This window comes from Ruditapes philippinarum, unplaced genomic scaffold (assembly GCF_026571515.1).
Source record: "Ruditapes philippinarum isolate M1 unplaced genomic scaffold, ASM2657151v2 ctg6588_1_1_1_1, whole genome shotgun sequence".
Classification (NCBI taxonomy): domain Eukaryota; kingdom Metazoa; phylum Mollusca; class Bivalvia; order Venerida; family Veneridae; genus Ruditapes; species Ruditapes philippinarum.
Genome location: NW_026867161.1, coordinates 18 through 21,354, shown reverse-complemented (window position 1 = coordinate 21,354; position 21,337 = coordinate 18). Strand labels below are relative to the sequence as shown.

Here is a 21,337-nt window from a genome sequence, read left to right as displayed (position 1 = left end):
CCACTAACTGATACACTTTCACAAATATAAATATCACATAAAATAAACTTACAATTATATCTCCACCAACACATTCATCACATTCAATTATTTTTCAATTAAACAACTGTTTCTTACAAGCATATCGACAAAACTAGATAATTTAAAAGGGACTAATAACAGAACAAAATTGATTTTTCGGTGCGTGGTATGTCAACCACTAACTGATACACTTTCACAAATATAAATATCACATAAAATAAACTTACAATTATATCTCCACCAACACATTCATCACATTCAATTATTTTTCAATTAAACAACTGTTTCTTACAAACATAACGTCAAAACTCATCATTTAAAAGGGACTTATTACAGAAGAATAGTGATTTTTCGGTGGGTGGTATGTCAACCACTAACTGATACACTTTCACAAATATAAATATCACATAAAATAAACTTACAATCGCATATGTACTTTCACAAATACAATCCATTATTCATGTATTTTTCTAAATCTACATTAACCATGTTTTCATCATTTCATTTACATCTTCATCTCAACATTTTTTGTCATAATGATTTTTTTAACAGGGTTCGACACTAACGGGGTTCCGGGATTCCGAGGATCCCAAAAAGTCGGGAGGAATCCCTGTGATTCCTAGCTGGGGATTCCGTTGGGATCCCTGAAAAATTGCTGTGTAAATTTTTGAAATTTTCTGAATTAATGTCATTGAATCACAAATATTCAAGAAAAGTGGTTCAAGAAAGAAAAGAAAAACCCCGCCGGTAAAATCTACACTCTTGAATTATGTACGCTAGTTTTTCTTTGTGCAGTGACTGCTATCAACTCATTTGCGATATAAAATGACAAAAATGTTTTGACTGAAGAAACATTCTTGTATACAGTAATTTTATATCATGCATTGACTTCATAAAATAGAGTTGTGAAAATTCAAAAAAAGAAATGTAATTATCGTATAATTATTACACAAGCGATGTGTACTTCAAATTTGTGTTGATCGGCAATGCCGGCGGTAGCTACTGTACAGTTATCAAGTGTTTGTTGTTTGTTTTTTTATTGCCAAAATTCGCACTTGTGACCATTGTAAATTTTCGTCAAAATTGTGAAAAAAAGATAACTGGTGTATTTTTTCTCCCTACAGTAGACTACAGCAAAAGTATAATTAATAAACAAAATAAAAAGAATCCATACTTTTAAGTTTAAAATCCTTTTTGAAACTCACAGCCTTCAATGCTAAATTAAAAAACATTGTCTAACTAAAGTCTAAGTTCAATCAAGGTCACGCATTATTTACCGACAAGAAATACAAAAAAATCCTTACGCGTTACGTGAAACATACAGCAAATGACGAAATATACAGCAAATGACGTATATTTCATCTGACAGTGCTTTTAGCCAATCAGTGTTGTTAGCTACATGACTGCTTGTATGGGGTGAGTGCCTTTGATGTGACAGGTGTCAAAACTTACAAAAAAATCAATACACAGGGAGGAAAGGGATCGGACATTTCAGTGTAAAAATTGAGAACAATAAATTTGGATATTGCCCATCCTGTCAGGGACTTGGAGCACTTTCACAAATATAAATATCACATAAAATAAACTTACAATCGCATATGTACTTTCACAAATACAATCCATTATTCATGTATTTTTCTAAATCTACATTAACCATGTTTTCATCATTTCATTTACATCTTCATCTCAACATTTTTTGTCATAATGATTTTTTTAACAGGGTTCGACACTAACGGGGTCCCGGGATTCCGAGGATCCCAAAAAGTCGGGAGGAATCCCTGTGATTCCTAGCTGGGGATTCCGTTGGGATCCCTGAAAAATTGCTGTGTAAATTTTTGAAATTTTCTGAATTAATGTCATTGAATCACAAATATTCAAGAAAAGTGGTTCAAGAAAGAAAAGAAAAACCCCGCCGGTAAAATCTACACTCTTGAATTATGTACGCTAGTTTTTCTTTGTGCAGTGACTGCTATCAACTCATTTGCGATATAAAATGACAAAAATGTTTTGACTGAAGAAACATTCTTGTATACAGTAATTTTATATCATGCATTGACTTCATAAAATAGAGTTGTGAAAATTCAAAAAAGAAATGTAATTATCGTATAATTATTACACAAGCGATGTGTACTTCAAATTTGTGTTGATCGGCAATGCCGGCGGTAGCTACTGTACAGTTATCCAGTGTTTGTTGTTTGTTTTTTTATTGCCAAAATTCGGCACTTGTGACCATTGTAAATTTTCGTCAAAATTGTGAAAAAAAGATAACTGGTGTATTTTTTCTCCCTACAGTAGACTACAGCAAAAGTATAATTAATAAACAAAATAAAAAGAATCCATACTTTTAAGTTTAAAATCCTTTTTGAAACTCACAGCCTTCAATGCTAAATTAAAAAACATTGTCTAACTAAAGTCTAAGTTCAATCAAGGTCACGCATTATTTACCGACAAGAAATACAAAAAATCCTTACGCGTTACGTGAAACATACAGCAAATGACGAAATATACAGCAAATGACGTATATTTCATCTGACAGTGCTTTTAGCCAATCAGTGTTGTTAGCTACATGACTGCTTGTATGGGGTGAGTGCCTTTGATGTGACAGGTGTCAAAACTTACAAAAAAATCAATACACAGGGAGGAAAGGGATCGGACATTTCAGTGTAAAAATTGAGAACAATAAATTTGGATATTGCCCATCCTGTCAGGGACTTGGAGCACTTTCACAAATATAAATATCACATAAAATAAACTTACAATCGCATATGTACTTTCACAAATACAATCCATTATTCATGTATTTTTCTAAATCTACATTAACCATGTTTTTCATCATTTCATTTACATCTTCATCTCAACATTTTTTGTCATAATGATTTTTTTAACAGGGTTCGACACTAACGGGGTCCCGGGATTCCGAGGATCCCAAAAAGTCGGGAGGAATCCCTGTGATTCCTAGCTGGGGATTCCGTTGGGATCCCTGAAAAATTGCTGTGTAAATTTTTGAAATTTTCTGAATTAATGTCATTGAATCACAAATATTCAAGAAAAGTGGTTCAAGAAAGAAAAGAAAAACCCCGCCGGTAAAATCTACACTCTTGAATTATGTACGCTAGTTTTTCTTTGTGCAGAGACTGCTATCAACTCATTTGCGATATAAAATGACAAAAATGTTTTGACTGAAGAAACATTCTTGTATACAGTAATTTTATATCATGCATTGACTTCATAAAATAGAGTTGTGAAAATTCAAAAAAGAAATGTAATTATCGTATAATTATTACACAAGCGATGTGTACTTCAAATTTGTGTTGATCGGCAATGCCGGCGGTAGCTACTGTACAGTTATCCAGTGTTTGTTGTTTGTTTTTTTATTGCCAAAATTCGGCACTTGTGACCATTGTAAATTTTCGTCAAAATTGTGAAAAAAAAGATAACTGGTGTATTTTTTTCTCCCTACAGTAGACTACAGCAAAAGTATAATTAATAAACAAAATAAAAAGAATCCATACTTTTAAGTTTAAAATCCTTTTGAAAACTCACAGCCTTCAATGCTAAATTAAAAAACATTGTCTAACTAAAGTCTAAGTTCAATCAAGGTCACGCATTATTTACCGACAAGAAATACAAAAAAATCCTTACGCGTTACGTGAAACATACAGCAAATGACGAAATATACAGCAAATGACGTATATTTCATCTGACAGTGCTTTTAGCCAATCAGTGTTGTTAGCTACATGACTGCTTGTATGGGGTGAGTGCCTTTGATGTGACAGGTGTCAAAACTTACAAAAAAATCAATACACAGGGAGGAAAGGGATCGGACATTTCAGTGTAAAAATTGAGAACAATAAATTTGGATATTGCCCATCCTGTCAGGGACTTGGAGCACTTTCACAAATATAAATATCACATAAAATAAACTTACAATCGCATATGTACTTTCACAAATACAATCCATTATTCATGTATTTTTCTAAATCTACATTAACCATGTTTTCATCATTTCATTTACATCTTCATCTCAACATTTTTTGTCATAATGATTTTTTTAACAGGGTTCGACACTAACGGGGTCCCGGGATTCCGAGGATCCCAAAAAGTCGGGAGGAATCCCTGTGATTCCTAGCTGGGGATTCCGTTGGGATCCCTAAAAAATTGCTGTGTAAATTTTTGAAATTTTCTGAATTAATGTCATTGAATCACAAATATTCAAGAAAAGTGGTTCAAGAAAGAAAAGAAAAACCCCGCCGGTAAAATCTACACTCTTGAATTATGTACGCTAGTTTTTCTTTGTGCAGAGACTGCTATCAACTCATTTGCGATATAAAATGACAAAAATGTTTTGACTGAAGAAACATTCTTGTATACAGTAATTTTATATCATGCATTGACTTCATAAAATAGAGTTGTGAAAATTCAAAAAAGAAATGTAATTATCGTATAATTATTACACAAGCGATGTGTACTTCAAATTTGTGTTGATCGGCAATGCCGGCGGTAGCTACTGTACAGTTATCCAGTGTTTGTTGTTTGTTTTTTTATTGCCAAAATTCGGCACTTGTGACCATTGTAAATTTTCGTCAAAATTGTGAAAAAAAGATAACTGGTGTATTTTTTCTCCTACAGTAGACTACAGCAAAAGTATAATTAATAAACAAAATAAAAAGAATCCATACTTTTAAGTTTAAAATCCTTTTTGAAACTCACAGCCTTCAATGCTAAATTAAAAAACATTGTCTAACTAAAGTCTAAGTTCAATCAAGGTCACGCATTATTTACCGACAAGAAATACAAAAAATCCTTACGCGTTACGTGAAACATACAGCAAATGACGAAATATACAGCAAATGACGTATATTTCATCTGACAGTGCTTTTAGCCAATCAGTGTTGTTAGCTACATGACTGCTTGTATGGGGTGAGTGCCTTTGATGTGACAGGTGCCAAAACTTACAAAAAAATCAATACACAGGGAGGAAAGGGATCGGACATTTCAGTGTAAAAATTGAGAACAATAAATTTGGATATTGCCCATCCTGTCAGGGACTTGGAGCAACTTATCATTTTTAACAAGGGTGCCATAGTCACAAAATACGCCCGTTTACGAAAAAGCTTTAGATGGAGATGGGGGCATTATGGATAAGTGTTATCTAGCAAGCAAGTTTTTATTCTTGGCACTGTGTTGTTAAATGAACCTTAAAACAAATCAATAGGGAAGATATGCACAGAATGTGTGACCTTGACCTTGGTCGCAGGGACCTGAATTTTATGCACGGCACTCAGCCTCACAATGATGAATATTTGTGCCAAATTATATTGAAATCCCTTTATGCATGTAGAAGTTTTGCTCCAGACAAGTGTTTTTCTATGAGCTCCAACTGTGACCTTCACCTTTGACCTAGAGACTTGGTTTATGTGCAGGGCACTACGTCTCATGGTGGTGAACAATTCTATAAAAGTAACATTAAAATTCCTCCATGCATGTAGAAAATATGCTCCGGACAACATCTGGATATTTAATCATCTCCAGTAACCTTGACCTTGCAAATATTAACCTAAATTAAATGTGTAACACCTGTAGTCATGATAGTTACCATTTGTGCTACAATCCATCAATAAATGATGACTAAATGGTCCCTATAACCATCTTCAAATTTTTATCTGAACTTTGACCTCTATGTGTAACCTTGACTTTGGTCGCAGGGATCTGAATTTTGCATGCGACACTCAGCCTCACAATGGTGAACATTTGTGCCAAGTTATATTGAAAACCCCCTATGAATGTAGAAGTTTTGCTCCGGACAAGCGTTTTTCAATGAGCTCTAAGTGTGACCTTGACCTTTGACCTGGAGACCTGGATCATGCATGGAGCAATACATATCATGGTGGTGAACATTTCCATAAAGTATTATAAAAGTTCTTCCATACACGTAGGAGATATGCTCCAGACAAAATCTGGATATTTCACCATCTTTAGTGACCTTGACCTTGCATATATTGACCTAAAGTACACGTGTCACAGCCGTAGTCATTATAAACACCATTTGTGTTACAATCCCTCAATAAATGATGATTAAATCGTCCCTATACACATCTTCATATTTTTATCTTTTTTTAAACAGGCGTATAAAAAGTACATGTAATTTAATAACTAAAAAATTCTGATTTAAGATTTTATTCTAGGGAAATACATTTCATTACAATTCTTAATCTTTGAATGAGCTGAACTGATATTTACTTGAAAATTAAAATATAATTAAATTTCTATGAGAAAGTATTTACATTTGATAAGGTAATTACTGTATGATCTTTATGAACAAATACCAAGTCTACAGAACACCATAGTTATCACAGTTAAGAATCTTGACCAATGAATGAAACATGTGTAAATAAATGTTACATTCTTTAGAACATACTCAAGTCCAAGAAAGAGGATTATTTCATGCCCTTTGATTAAATTCTATTTTTAGAATTGAAAGTGAAAACAGATCAAGGGGAGTAATTGTGTAAGTCATTTATGAACAAAGTAATAACTTTGTTGTCTCCCTTTGATTAAATTCTATTTACAAAATCTGGATATTTCATCATCTTTAGTGACCTTGACCTTGTATATATTGACCTAAATTATATGTATCACAGCCATAGTCTTGATAATGACCATTTGTGTTACAATCCCTCAATAAATGATGACTAAATGGTCCATATACACATCTTCATATTTTTATCTGAACTTTGACCTCTATGTGTGACCTTGACCTTGGCCAAAAGGACCTGAATCTTGCACGCGACACTCCGCTCACAATGGTGAACATTTGTGCCAAGTAATATTGAAATCCCTCTATACATGTGGAAGTTTTGCTCCGGACAAGCATTTTTCAATGAGCTCTAAGTGTGACCTTGACCTTTGACCTAGAGACCTGGTTCATGTGCACGACACTGCTCCTCATAGTGGTGAACATTTATATGAAGTTTCATTAAAATCCCTCCATACATGTAGGAGATATGCTCCGGACAAAATTGGACGCCGCCGCCCGCCCGACCGCCCCGCCCGCCGCCAGGGGCGTTCCCATAATACGTCCCGTTTTTTAAACGGGCGTATAAAAATGAAATCATTTAAAGGTACCGTACTTGTAATGCAAACAAAACTGTTTCTTGATATTTTTATTAGCTTAAGTAAAAGATTATCAAAATATTTAATTTACAACAATCTATGGGATTTTTCCTTTTAAACACAAAAATGTAAAATGAAATCAAATATTTTTTTAAAGTGATTATAATTAAGAATTTCCTTAAAAATGACATGAAAGTAAATAATTATAGACAGTTATCTATACCAGACCTTTCTGGAATATGGAGCCTGATCATTACCTGTAACTTTTTAAAGATCTACATATGATAAGTGGGCTCTATTTCAGTGAACCCTAGGCTATCTGGGAAAATGTTTCCCCAGTTCCTATTTAACTTCAAAAATTCAAACCACCTTGTCAAGTCACATGCATTATACCTTCATTTAGATACAGAAACTGGTTCACAATTATCAACTCCAGGGAGAAAACGGGTTTTAGCAAGCTATTTTCAAATCGAACTCTTGTTCAGTGAGCTTAATGTTATTCTGTTTCCATGTTCATGTAAAAATATATTATGTTTTAATTTATCTTAGCAGTCCAAATATATACTTTGAAACGCTTTTAAAACTTTAAATAGCATTATTTCCAAAGAGCTCATAAACTAGAAACTACATTTTCTGCATCTGAAACAAGACAATATATCCTGTATGTAGTCTCAAAAATGAAAAGAATTTGAAATCGAATTGCTGCAATCCCTTGTTATTCTTCACCTCCATATTTTACTATTTTGATCTGAGGAATCCCTGACATTTAGGAGGAATCCCTGAATTAAATCTCAGGGATTCCTATGGGATCCCTGGTAAAAACAGTTAGTGTCGAACCCTGTTTAATTGATGACATGTTTATTATTTCTATGTTTCTTTTCAAAATATTCCATGACATTGAATGTCATCATGATATTTCACCACTGATTAAAAGTATCTGTCTAGATTTAGAATTTAACACCATGAATAGCTACAAAACTGTATATCAACAATTTATTTAGACACTAATAAAAAGAATTTAAAGTCTTAAACACCTACCAGCACCCATATGTTGCTCATTTTGAATATTTTCAATGTATTTTTTTCTTACTAGCATGCTTTTATTACTTAATCACATGTATATATATGTAATTCAAACACTCATGTTATTCATATTGCATATTTACTTTTATGGTTATTAACCTAAATTTTATCATCAAATATTCACATTTGTAATCAATACTTTTAACATTAATTGATCACAGTTCTTGGAATTGGTTTAAAGTTTGTCAAATTTTCTTTAAATATTGTCATATAAATACATTTTAATATATTTATACTATGTAGTTTTTTTCACATGAAAAACTTTTTCTGTTTTGTTCTTTTCACAGATGAATCATCTGATATTTGCAACTGATTCAAGAGGGCGTGGCCTTGATAAATTTATTTCTTCTTCACAACGTTTTAGTTCTTATGAACTTCATACAATAATAATACCAGGTGCAAAACATTCAACATTAGCAAATGCTGTTCAAACTAAAATTGATAGAATTAGAGAAAGAAATTGTATTGTAAAAATAAATTGCATAATTGCTGCAGGCATTTGCGACTTTACAACAAAAATTGCACATGAAGCTGGAACTGAAATTTGTTATACAAAAGATGACCACGATATCTTGACTTTTAAAAATGAAATATCAGATTCTGTCTTATATAAAAAAATGTATGACAATATTATCAAATACAAAATGGCTCATATTCCACCAGCATATTCTGAATTTAACCTTTCTAAAGGAAAACTAAAATATTCCATATATGAAACATCTGAAACAGAAGCACAACAAACATACCTTGAAAATGTAATAGAAGCAATAAATACCTACATTTCAGATCTTAACAGAATTTATAAATGTCATTCTGTAAGGTGGGACAGAGACCTTTTGTGTTGTAAAACTAAAAAGAGAGGTAGAAATGGTGAATTTAAAAAGAAAACAAAAGTTATATCATATAAAAATTTGTATGATGTTGTTCATGCAGATGAACATCTAAAGAGAAAATGGTTTACATTTCTTTGTCATTCTGTAGAAAATGATTTAACTGATTGTTACGAAAATGACTCCGATACTGAAAGATCTTGGGACTTTAAACGATAAAAAATATTCCTGTTACACATTAGTTAAATACATGCATCTTAAGGGCAATCATCAAAATTTCAATTTAAATTTGCTTACATAAGTGAATGTCTTTTAATGTTAATAAATGTTCTGTAGTGTGGGACATGTCAGTCTCTAACCAACAGAAACATTTAATTAAAAAGTATAAATCTATCGTTATTAAATACCAGCTATATTTAAATACCAGCTATATTTAATAATTATATATAAATTATAATTTAAATGACAATTGCAATTTTCTTATTACAATTTTTATCAATGCTAATAAGATTCACTATTACCATTACATTGTGTTACATAATGTAAATATTCAAAATATATATTTGTTTACAATATATTTACATGTTTTTGTTGTTGTTTTTTTTCTTTGTTTTTTTTTAAATGTTGATAAATGTTCTGTAGTGTGGGACATGTCAGTCTCTAACCACCAGAAACATTTCTTAAACAAAAAAGTATAATTCAATTTTCAAGGTTTATTATCTTTAAAACCAGAATATTTAAAAAATGAAACAAAAAATCTAATGAAATTCCCTTCTTCATCACTGATTGTTATCATTTTTTTTGCAACATTCATGAGTATTTTAAGTACTATATATATGCCAAAATATGCCAACAAATTATGCTGTGAAGATGGACTTTAGCAATGAATAAGACAATGGAAAAGGTAATATTTAAAAAAAAAAACTGAAACACTGATATTATTATTTAATCAATTATTTAAGATATTTTGTTAATTGATTTCTTTCAAAAACACTTGATGTATTATAAAATCACATAATTTGATCAGTACCACAATATAAACAAATTGATTTTATTTCAATTTTATGTTTTTTATTTTTTTGTATACTGTAAATTATTAATTTAATTATTCTTCAGATCAGAATGAGAAGTTCAGCACACCAGTACGCACACCAGTACGGACCAATTCAACAGATAATTTTGTTCAGAGGTAATGTCAATATTATCAATATAATTCAGATAGATAATTTCTTTGATACTGCATAATTTACATGAAGATGTACATGACTTTCCGCGCCATAGGTAGCACCTAATTTCATATTATTTATGATCTTTAGGTTCATTTCTAAACATAAATATTTTCTCCTGTCTTTTCAAAAGGAAAGCTTTCTCCTTTTTTTTAGCATAACAGCTGTTTCTCCCACAAGGCTGCCCAAACAACCTTTTTCTTACTTTATTACTGTCCTTTTGATAAATACCCATAACTTACACCACAATATTATAGATAGCAATATGAAATGTCTTTCACAGGGTTGATATAAGTTTTTTTTCTTGAAAAATACTCGGTAAAAAGATAACATGGACTTTACTTTCCACCATACTTGTTTACATTGTTCTACTTGATTACATTTTAATTCATTCATGTCTAATGTTTACCATTTTGTTTACAGCCATACTGATCATGTTCATTTTCAGGCTTTTACTTTCTCTCACACCTTTTACTAACACACCGACGCGCACAATTTCCTGCCTATAACACTCGCGAGAGGGGTTGGCAGTACTCAGAGATAGATAGATAGATAGACTATCCTTACCTGTTGAAATCGCTTGCCGATTTCACTAAATCATTAAATACATATTAAAAAGGATCTTAAAAGGTTTAAAACTGCAGCAAAACTTACCTCGATTGTTTATAGTGTAGGCTGCAAAACGGTATAAATTAATCAAAACATCAGATTGGCAGCATGGGAAAATTTACAGGAAGTAACCAAAGGACATCCACCGACCGGCGACAAATATACACTGAAAAAATAGTCCAAAAATAATTAAAAAAAAATTATGTACTAATTTTATGTCAGTTAAATGAACATTTTTGAGACTTTATTACAGATTGTTTTAGTACTGCCATATCTATTTTTAAAAATTCAACATTTTTTTTATCAATGTATATGGATGAGTTACTGTTCTTGACATTCGCGGAGTAATCTACAGTAAATTGCCTCGATGAATGAGAAAAATTATAGTATTCATGGGTTACTCAATCAAAATTATTGAAAGTTTTATCGCAATTATGATGTGATCATTGAAGGTATATTACTATTTAGGTAAAGGAATATTTTTTCTTGTATTATGTGTAAAATGATTGTTTATGATAATGTGCTTGCGTCAAAACAAGGAACGCCGAAATGTTTACATTTTGACTGGACGAGAAAAATGGCGTCTTTCTAAGTTTTTAAAGAACGACCATGTAATTTTGGCTCTTTCTTATTTTGTATTGATTTATTACTCTTTAAATTGCAACACTTTATAGTATGATCAAAGTTTTAACAAACTGTAAGTTCACTTTGCTACGAATTGCATTAGTTGTTTAGTATGGGATCACAACATTTATTGGAATGACAGACTATTCTCTCCCTTACCAGTTCCTCTCCCTGACGGTTCTCTCCCTAACAGTTTCCTCCCCTGACGGTTCTCTCCCAAATTTGAAATATGCAGACAGTTCTCCCCCAATTTTATTTTTATAAGTTATCATTTTAGTTTTGACTTAATCTAATAATATTTCTTAATGAAGTTTATTAAAAGAATGTGTTTGATATTAACTGCATTTTATGTTTTATGTTTATCAGCTGAAAAGTGTTTGTAAATTTAACACCTTTTTTCATTATTTTAATCCTATCAACACCTTTATTTTGAGAGGTACAGATCATTGGACAGTGATTGATATACACCTGTACTTATTGTTAATGTCTAGCTTGTGATGTTCATTCATTTGTTAAATAGTGAATAAGGTGGAAACAAGTAAGTTCCAGAAAATAAATAAACAACAACTGGTATGCAAACACATTCCACATTTACTTTTTTACGAAATTGATTTAAAAACATGTAGTCATTAACTTGAAACAATATATAATACCAAATAACTAATAATATAATACTTATTCATCAACACCTTTTCACAGCTATTTTAATCTAATCAACACCTTGATTCTTAAGTAATGAATTAATAAACACCTCAAATATCACTGACAGCAAACTTAAAGCTTACACATGTGTATTGAACTCCTTTTTTCATTATACAAAAGTTTAGCAATTAAAATTTATTAATCATTTTTTGCCTATAAATTTCATTTTTATTTATTAAAAAAAAATATATTATGATTATCCTAATCAAGTAAATTATTCATTAATTATTTTCAATGACTAAACACATTAAAAAGTATACATTATTACATCTAATTAAAAAATCAGAATAATGAACTAATATCATCATTGATCAATTACTATTATAATTATGTTAAAAAAAAAATTCTAACTCAATTAATATCAGTTGATAATAAAGTTACAAATTTATTAAACATCTAAATACTTCAATAAAATATTTTTTTTCTCTTATATTAATTTTTGATAATAAACTTACAGATTTATTGTTGCTGATGATGCTAACAAAATTGAAACTTGAATTAACAGTGCTCTCCATAAGTTCTAAAGTAGCCAGTGGCCAAATAAAAGTAAACGGTGAAAGTTTAATGCGTTTTAACGTGAGCCGCGCAGCGGCGAGGCGGGGGAGAGTGCGGGAGGGGTTTCCCCTCCCGCTGGGGGGGTACGGGGGGCCTCCCCCGGAAAATTTTGCTTTTAAAGATGCTAAATCCTGCATTTTGGTGCATTCTGGTACATTTTTTAGGTACTGTCTGACCTGGTTTTTTTTATTGGGAAGGTTTGCTCAGACACTGAAATTGAACAGAAAAATCAAATAAATTTTAACTCAGTTTAATGAACATTTTATAGTTAACAACTTAAAACAATCATCAGAGCCTGATTCGAGGCCGGAACCTGAGTCATCCATGGCTAATGCATGAAGGGCATTTTGATAGTCATCTGCTTCAGATACAGCTTTCTGTGTCTCAACCTCAACATTGCATTCAACGTCTTGAGAGGGTTGTGGTAGTGGTTGTCTGTTAAAAGAATTAGAATACATGTAATATAAGTTTCCATACAGCAGCATATTGACTTTATATAAAAATATCAAATATACATAATACAGGAATTGAATTTTAGTAAAGTTGAAATAAGACCAGGCTGCTTAGATTTAAAATATTATTTGTCTTACTATGCATAATATTTTCTAATATTATAATTCTTTTAGTGATCTGTTATGACTTTGGATCTTTTACATGGCTGTGATATTTTAATAAGATTAATTCTATACATTATCTATAGGGTCTATACCGGTATCTTTTATGTTAATTCTAGTATATTTAATGTATTAAAAGGATTGTACAAATATTTTAAAAATGATCTAATACTTTTGCAAAAATAACAATTCTACAATATTATGAAAAAAGGATGGCAATAAGTTTTGAAAGAAATATTTCATATTTTAATTTTTATATTAAAGCCTATAGCTGTACATAGAGATCTACCTGTGTTTTCCTTACTATACTGGTCGGGGACCATCAACCGGACACTTTTTGAACATTTTTCTATACAGATTTAATAATTTCAACCCTAAAGACCTGAAAATTTGACACAGTACAGCTAGGTTCTTCTCCTAACTAACAAACTAGTTTGTTTATTTCTGATTATATTGACACTTTTATCTGAGGCCTGTGGTCGGGGGTATCAAAATAACCTAAATTGCCCACACTACAGTACCATGTGTCCGGACGGATATGTACATGACGTGATTTAATTCAGACAAAAGCTTGGGTGTTTAATTTTTTTATTTTTAACATGATATACAATATATCAGCAGCAAATGCTGAAATTTTGGATATTCTTTTGTTTACTCTGCAAATGATTATAGGTGGTATATGAGGTCACGTATTGCACTCTTGATGCCCCAATCTTCAGCGTCAACATTCTTGAAATAGACACTAACGTATTACCGTTTACGGAAGTTGAAATAAATTTTATTAATCATAAAAGAAACATGCATGTTGATAATAAAGTGACTGATAGATCGTAAACCACTAAACAAAGAAAAAACACTATATTAAGCATTTTCGGGGCCGTCCGGGTTTGATGGTTGTCCGGTTTTGGTGGTCTCCAACCAGTACAGTAGTCATGCATAGATTTTAAACAAGCTACCAACTGGCATAAAGATATTTTTATTCGTGAAATAAATATCAAATCATGTTCAAATCAATTAAAATTATATAGAAAAACATTGTAACAATTTAAATTTCGCTCTAACAATTTAAATTTCGCTCGTACCGAACATTCAATGACGTAGCCTCGTAGGTCAAACTGACATTAAAATATATTACAATTACGCTTTTACTTTGTCAACAAATGATTTAAACCTAGAAAAAAAGGTCATCAAAGTACCCTGTTCTTTTCTCCAAAGCGTATGAAGCGTTTGTTGTCCTCCGATTGTCTTTATTTTCTTCTTCGGAGGGCCTGACATTTTGACAGTTTTGACATTAATTCCCACACCCGTTACGGCATGCGTATCCGTGACATACAATTAACGAAATATCATTGGATAACGTAAACTTACGGAAAGAGACGAGTCGATTTCTGTTACCGCATTGGTTCCGATTGTTAATCCCGAAACGAGACGGAAACAGTAAAAAAAATCCGATCAGTGCGCGCCAATATTATAGGACGATAAAAATAGATGCGCTACCTGTATGCGCATAACATGCTTGGGATTCCACATATTGTTTTTGTTTACGATTCGGCGAACCACCAGGAAAAAAAAGAAAACCACGAGGGATTTTTTGGAGATTTTTTATTTTATGGTTTGGCAAAAGTAGCCGGCGGTAGACTGTGAAGTAGTCGGCGATTTCGCCGACCGCCGGGGCTTATGGAGAGCACTGAATTAAACATCTGAATTACTTCATTGAAGTATTTTTCTCTTTAATTTATATCAATTAATAATAAACCTACCCATTTATTTAACAGCTAAACACTTCAATAAAATCTATTTTTTTCTAATTTATATCAATTGATAATAAACTTACCCATTTATTTATCATCTAAATACTATAATAATAATGTAATTATAAAAATAAGAATGGGGAGGAACTGTCTTCTAATTTGCAAATATGCAGACAGTTCTCCCCCAAAATAGGGAGAGAACCGTCAGGGAGGAAACGTCAGGGGAGGAACTGGTAAGGGAGAGAATAGTCTGACTACCCATTTATTGCATTATTTTTATTGGTTTAGGTGTCATAAGTGTCTTATTACTAGGGTTCCCTCTGGGTCAAAATTAGTTTGCGCCAACAAATTCGCGAATCAGAAAAAGTTGGAGCCAATGGCTCCAAAGTTGGAGCCAATAATTCTGCAAGGGAGACATGACTATCTTTGCTACGATATGCTAGCAGTTATATATCATTATGATTACAAACACATATTTATGATATTTCATTTTATTACAACTGCACATGTTTATTATCTAAATTATAGACATACTATTATGTGGTTTTCAAATTCCATTTAAATAAATACATTATGTACAAATGACAGCATAAATGTAATCAAGAACATCATGTTAAGTTTGTCATGGGAGGTCCTGTTTTCCACTGTATTGCCAGTATAGCAGTTCTTCTCACAGGCTGGACTGAGCCAAGATCTTTCCCAGCTTCTACCCGACAATCTGGTGATCTACATATACAAAATAAAAAAAAAAACATTACTATAAATTGACTTCATCTAAAAATCAATGAGAACAAAATATGAAATAGATGCTAAGTATTTTTAACAATGAAAAATATTGTTAACTTTAATAGGGTTTGCATGTGAATAGACACTTCAGCACTTTACAATCAGATATGAAAATATTAACATTGCAGTTACAGTGGCTTTAGATCAATCATTAGTGAAATTACTCTTTTAATTGTCACCCGATAACGATTTAATATTCAAACTGTAATTATTTTTAATCAGTTGACAAGTCAACTTACCTAAAGTTCAATGTTTGTCAACATCACGGACGATCTTTCACTTCTCTGATCGCTATTAACACTGTTGACCACACATGTAATTATCAGTGCTCCAAGTCAGAGAATGAAAGACGTAAATTGCTCCAATTAACACATTGACACTTTCATCTTCACATGTCCCCGAAGTGTCACACAATTGATGACATAATTGATTATATGGTACCCGATTATACAGTTTGATAAACAAACTAATAGTGCATGACCTTTCACATTTGGGCCGCTTATGTAATTAGCGCGGCCGCTTACGACATTTTAGTGTACTAGTTGTCGGATGATTTTATCTTACGTTGGCGCCAGTTAAATTCGCCAATTAAAGATTTTATGCACCAGAATTAATATTTTGTCGCATTTGGCGCCATTGGCGAGCGACAGCGGGAACCCTGATTACCATATTTATTATATTGGTGATAGCCTCATGCCTTTTATATGTATTCTGATATGGATGTTTTTAAAAGGACCTATCATTTTACATGGTTTCAAATTCTTTTGTTCAAATGTGTGTTTCAGTGAATTCGGTAGACGATAGACCCTTAATTGACAGCAAAGAGACATAATAAACAGTTCCATCACACAAAGTAATTCTCACATGTTTTACTTAACACATGTTGTCACTGTGTGCTCAACAATTTACATCTTTCATAATTTGGCAGTAGGTATTACACACTACCTCTCAAAACGACCTAGTAAATTTACATGAATGAAATCATCGCAGCCTTTGATTTTCTTTCATTAGTGCCGCACTGATAAAGATTAAGGGTTGGCAGAATCATTTAAACTGGATCATTTGAGATGTGGCAAAACCCACAGGTGCTCGTCCAGTCTTGGTGCCAGGGTTCTCGGGGACGCTTATTTCGGCGTCCCGGTACGCATGTTTATTACAGCTGGACGCAAATATTTCAGAGCAAGGATTCCACGTACGCTCAATTTTGCCTGGGGACGCATAAAATTACCGATTGTTTACAACCACAAATACACAAATGCGTCAGCGCGTGTCAGTCTATAGGTAGGCGGTCCTATGCACATCGACCCGTGAAGCGATAAGCCAATCAGCGATAGCGCCTCCGATCATTATCACGCAATAGTTAAACACGCGCTGTACAGTACATGTAATTACCAGATATAACACGAGGTGATAATTTTTATATCTTTGATCAACAGTTGATTGGAAATTAGCAAATTTTACGACAAAAGGATAAAATTATCGACTATTTACGCCGCAAGTTTTAAAAGACTGTTTTTCTCAAATTACAAATGAGTGTAATTTTGAATGATTGTCGAATATTTTTTGGCATTTTCTAGGCACAATTTTGCTTTAGTTTCATTCTTGCAAAAAACTTTCTATAAGAGTATTAAGAATTTAAGATATTGTGCCGAAATGCCAGGACAAAAAAACCAAAATACACATACGCTTTTCTTTGATATTTAGATTCTATCCGAAAATGATCCCGAACATCGGCGATTTCACGTTCGCCAGAAACCCTAAAATTTCGCAAAAATTCTCGTTTCCAAACCAAACATGCGAATGAATTGTTCCTTTATTATTTAATCAACATTAAATCTTTAAATATTGATCTTCAAATTTGCCCCCTTTTGAAGATATTTGCTAAAATAATTGTCGATCGGATGAATCTCTTACACACTGTGTGAAGCTGTACACGATTTTCCTATTCATTCCGCTAAACGCTGCCTATATACATTTACAGTTTTTTTTTTACAAATATAATTTTTTGTCTTTAGAGTGGACTTATTTAACCAGAATAAAATTTGATTTGGTATAAAAAGTGAAAAAAAACAAAAAAACGATTTCCATGTGTTGATGCATTATAATGAAATAATTTCATAATAAATACTAACAACAAAACAATAATTATACTATGTAGTTCAGAGTTTCTTTTGAATAACTATAAACTTTGGAAGTCTCTTGAAGATTCAAAATATCAGCAATGCTATTTTGAGCATTGAATGACTAATCTGTAAACATATTAATTGCGACGCGCTTTTGGACTCCAACTTTTTCAGGGTTGGGAGTCCATGGACTCCATGTTTTAAAGTCCTAGTGAGAACCCTGCTTGGTGCCCATAAATGCATGATGTAAGAGTAGCAAAATTATTATTATTATTATCATATATCACATTTCTATAACTTGTATTGTTACTCCACATTGTGGTTGTTCCACAGCGTGTCCTAGTAAATAGAAAATACATGGTTGATGTCGGGATGGAGAAGGTTTATCCGGTGAGCGAGAAAGTGTATCTTGGAGAGCTTTAGCGAGCCAAGATTCACTTTCGCAGGGAACCGGATAAACCTTCTCCATCCCGACATCAACCATGTATTGATTTATCCTGCTTTTTATCATGTTTTTAGAACAATTAAATGGTTTCATTCTTCTTTTTCCCCGATAAAATAGCATCTATATGCAGTTTTGTTTTGCTGCTAAATATGTGACGTCATCATGTGACATAATGACTGGAGATAGATAAGTTTATCCGGCAAGGCTTTATCCAGCTGATGATATAGACAGTAGCAGGATAAAGCTCCACAGCATTACGGTGACTAGGTGACCTTTTCTTTGTAATGGTATATAGGAAAAAAATAAATTTTTTTTTCATTTTTTTTCTTTCACTTAAAGTGACATAGAAAATACATGGTTGAAGTCGGGATGGAAAAGGTTTATCCGGTGAGCGAGAAAGTGTATCTTGGCGAGCTTTAGCGAGGCAAGATTCACTTTCGCAGCGAACCGGATAAACCTTCTCCAGACCGACATCAACCATGTATTTGATTTATCCTGCTTTTAATAATGTTATTAGAATAATAATATGGCTTCATTCTTCTTTTTCCCCGATAAAATAGCATCTATATGTAGTTTTGTTTTGCTGCTAAACATGTGACGTCATCATATGAAGTAATGACTGGAGATAGATAAGTTTATCCGGCGATATAGACAGTAGCAGGATAAATTATGCTCATATTATCAATGTCAAGTTGAGCTGAATTGACTTTATATTTTAAAAGATTGACTGTTTAAATGATGTTTGACCAACAGATTATATTAGAAAATGTTTAGCCTTAGGAGAAAATTTAAAATCTGCATTAAGTATAAAAAGACTGCCCCACTCTTTTTATAAATTGAACGTTACAGGTAAATTCTAAATGATATTTACTGAAATTTCGCTTGAATCCGGTGGTTATTTATTGTTATTGCGAAGTGAATCATTAAATCAAAAGGAATTATGGTAAATTTAAAAAAAAATATTGTGACTCTCACCTGTTCACCTACTATATACCTTTAGAGTGGCATAATGTCACTTTAACCCAGAACAGTTTTTTTTTTTTAACCTTCAATTTTTTTTATACCCCCGCACAACAAAGTTGTAAGGGGGGTATACTGGAATCAGCTTGTCCGTCTGTCTGGCCGTCCGTCCGTCCGGCCGTCCTTCGGTTTTTTCTTGTCCGCCAAATAACTTAAGATTCCTTTGACCCAGAGTCTTCATATTTGGCATGGAGGTTAGTCATGATTAGTAGATGACCCCTATTGATTTTGAGGTCACTAGGTCAAAGGTCAAGGTCACAGGGGCCTTGACTTCAAAAAGCTTGTCCGCCCAATAACTTAAGATTCCTTTGACCCTTAGTCTTCATATTTGGCATGGAGGTTAGTCATGATTAGTAGATGACCCCTATTGATTTTGAGGTCACTAGGTCCAAGGTCAAGGTCACAGGGGCCTTGACTTCAAAAAGCTTGTCCGCCCAATAACTTAAGATTCCTTTGACCCTTAGTCTTCATATTTGGCATGGAGGTTAGTCATGATTAGTAGATGACCCCTATTGATTTTGAGGTCACCAGGTCAAAGGTCAAGGTCACAGGGGCCTTGACTTCAGAAAGCTTGTCCGCCCAATAACTTAAGATTCCTTTGACCCTTAGTCTTCATATTTGGCATGGAGGTAAGTCATGATTAGTAGATGACCCCTATTGATTTTGAGGTCACTAGGTCAAATGTCAAGGTCAAAGGGGCCTTGACTTCAAAAAGCTTGTCCGCCCAATAACTTAAGATTCCTTTGACCCTTAGTCTTCATATTTGGCATGGAGGTTAGTCATGATTAGTAGATGACCCCTATTGATTTTGAGGTCACCAGGTCAAAGGTCAAGGTCACAGGGGCCTTGACTTCAAAAAGCTTGTCCGCCCAATAACTTAAGATTCCTTTGACCCTTAGTCTTCATATTTGGCATGGAGGTTAGTCATGATTAGTAGATGACCCTATTGATTTTGAGGTCACCAGGTCAAAGGTCAAGGTCACAGGGACTTTGACTTCAAAAACTTTGTCTGCCCAATAACTTTAGATTCCTTTGACCCACAGTGTTCATATTTGACATGGATGTTGATCATGATTAGTAGATGACCCCTTTTGATTTTGAGGTCACTGGGTCAAAGGTCAAGGTCACAGGGACCTTGACAAAAAAAGCTTTTCTTCTCAATTGCTAAAGAATGTCCTGTCCGCAATGTATTGATTTTGACATTATCACATTTGAATCATGTAGACTACATAACTTAGCAATGCACTGGCTTAGTATCCTCAGATTTGGCAGGGAGGTTGTCCTTGAGCTCTAAATGGCCACTGTTGATTCTGACAAAGTGGTATGCGGGGGTATTCACGCCATGATAGTGGCAGTTCTAGTTTAACTTCAATTTTTTTTATATGAGCACCAAGACTGGACAAGCACCTGTGGCAAAACCATGTCTAATTAACCTATTTTTACTAATTTTAGTGAGTCTGTAATTTTTTGTTTCATTTAGGAATTACACAATCGTTGAGGCAAAAATGTGGATTTGATTAATGGTACGCTTCTTGCATTTATTTTCAGTCTTATTCATCTTACGTTAATGTATTTAACTGTCAAGAGGCTTATGCATGAATAGTTGTTGCACGTTTTCAAATAGCTTGTGTTTAAATTATTAGCCAATTATTGTATGACTAAAAGGACAGATATAATTATGCAAACTGAAAATAATGAAATGTGAAAATGTTTTATTTATTTACTTTTGTAGCTCACGACTGTCACAAAGTGACATAATGAGCTTTTGTGATCGCTTTACATCCGGCGTCCATCCGGCATCTGTCTGTCAGTAAATTTTTACTGTAAACGACATC

General features: G+C 32.9%; 2 long non-coding RNA genes across 2 annotated transcripts; one reads left to right on the top strand and one right to left on the bottom strand.

Moving 5' to 3' along the window:
* The first annotated feature begins 12,715 nt into the window (after window positions 1-12,715).
* LOC132735085 (uncharacterized) lies at window positions 12,716-14,548 on the top strand. Its single transcript, XR_009626403.1, has 2 exons — window positions 12,716-13,688; window positions 14,305-14,548. It is a non-coding gene; the product is annotated as an uncharacterized LOC132735085 (long non-coding RNA).
* Window positions 14,549-15,603: 1,055 nt separating this feature from the next.
* On the bottom strand, window positions 15,604-16,502 carry LOC132735084 (uncharacterized). The gene is made up of 2 exons (XR_009626402.1): window positions 16,154-16,502; window positions 15,604-15,854 (listed from the first exon to the last, which is right to left on the bottom strand). It is a non-coding gene; the product is annotated as an uncharacterized LOC132735084 (long non-coding RNA).
* Window positions 16,503-21,337: the final 4,835 nt, after the last annotated feature.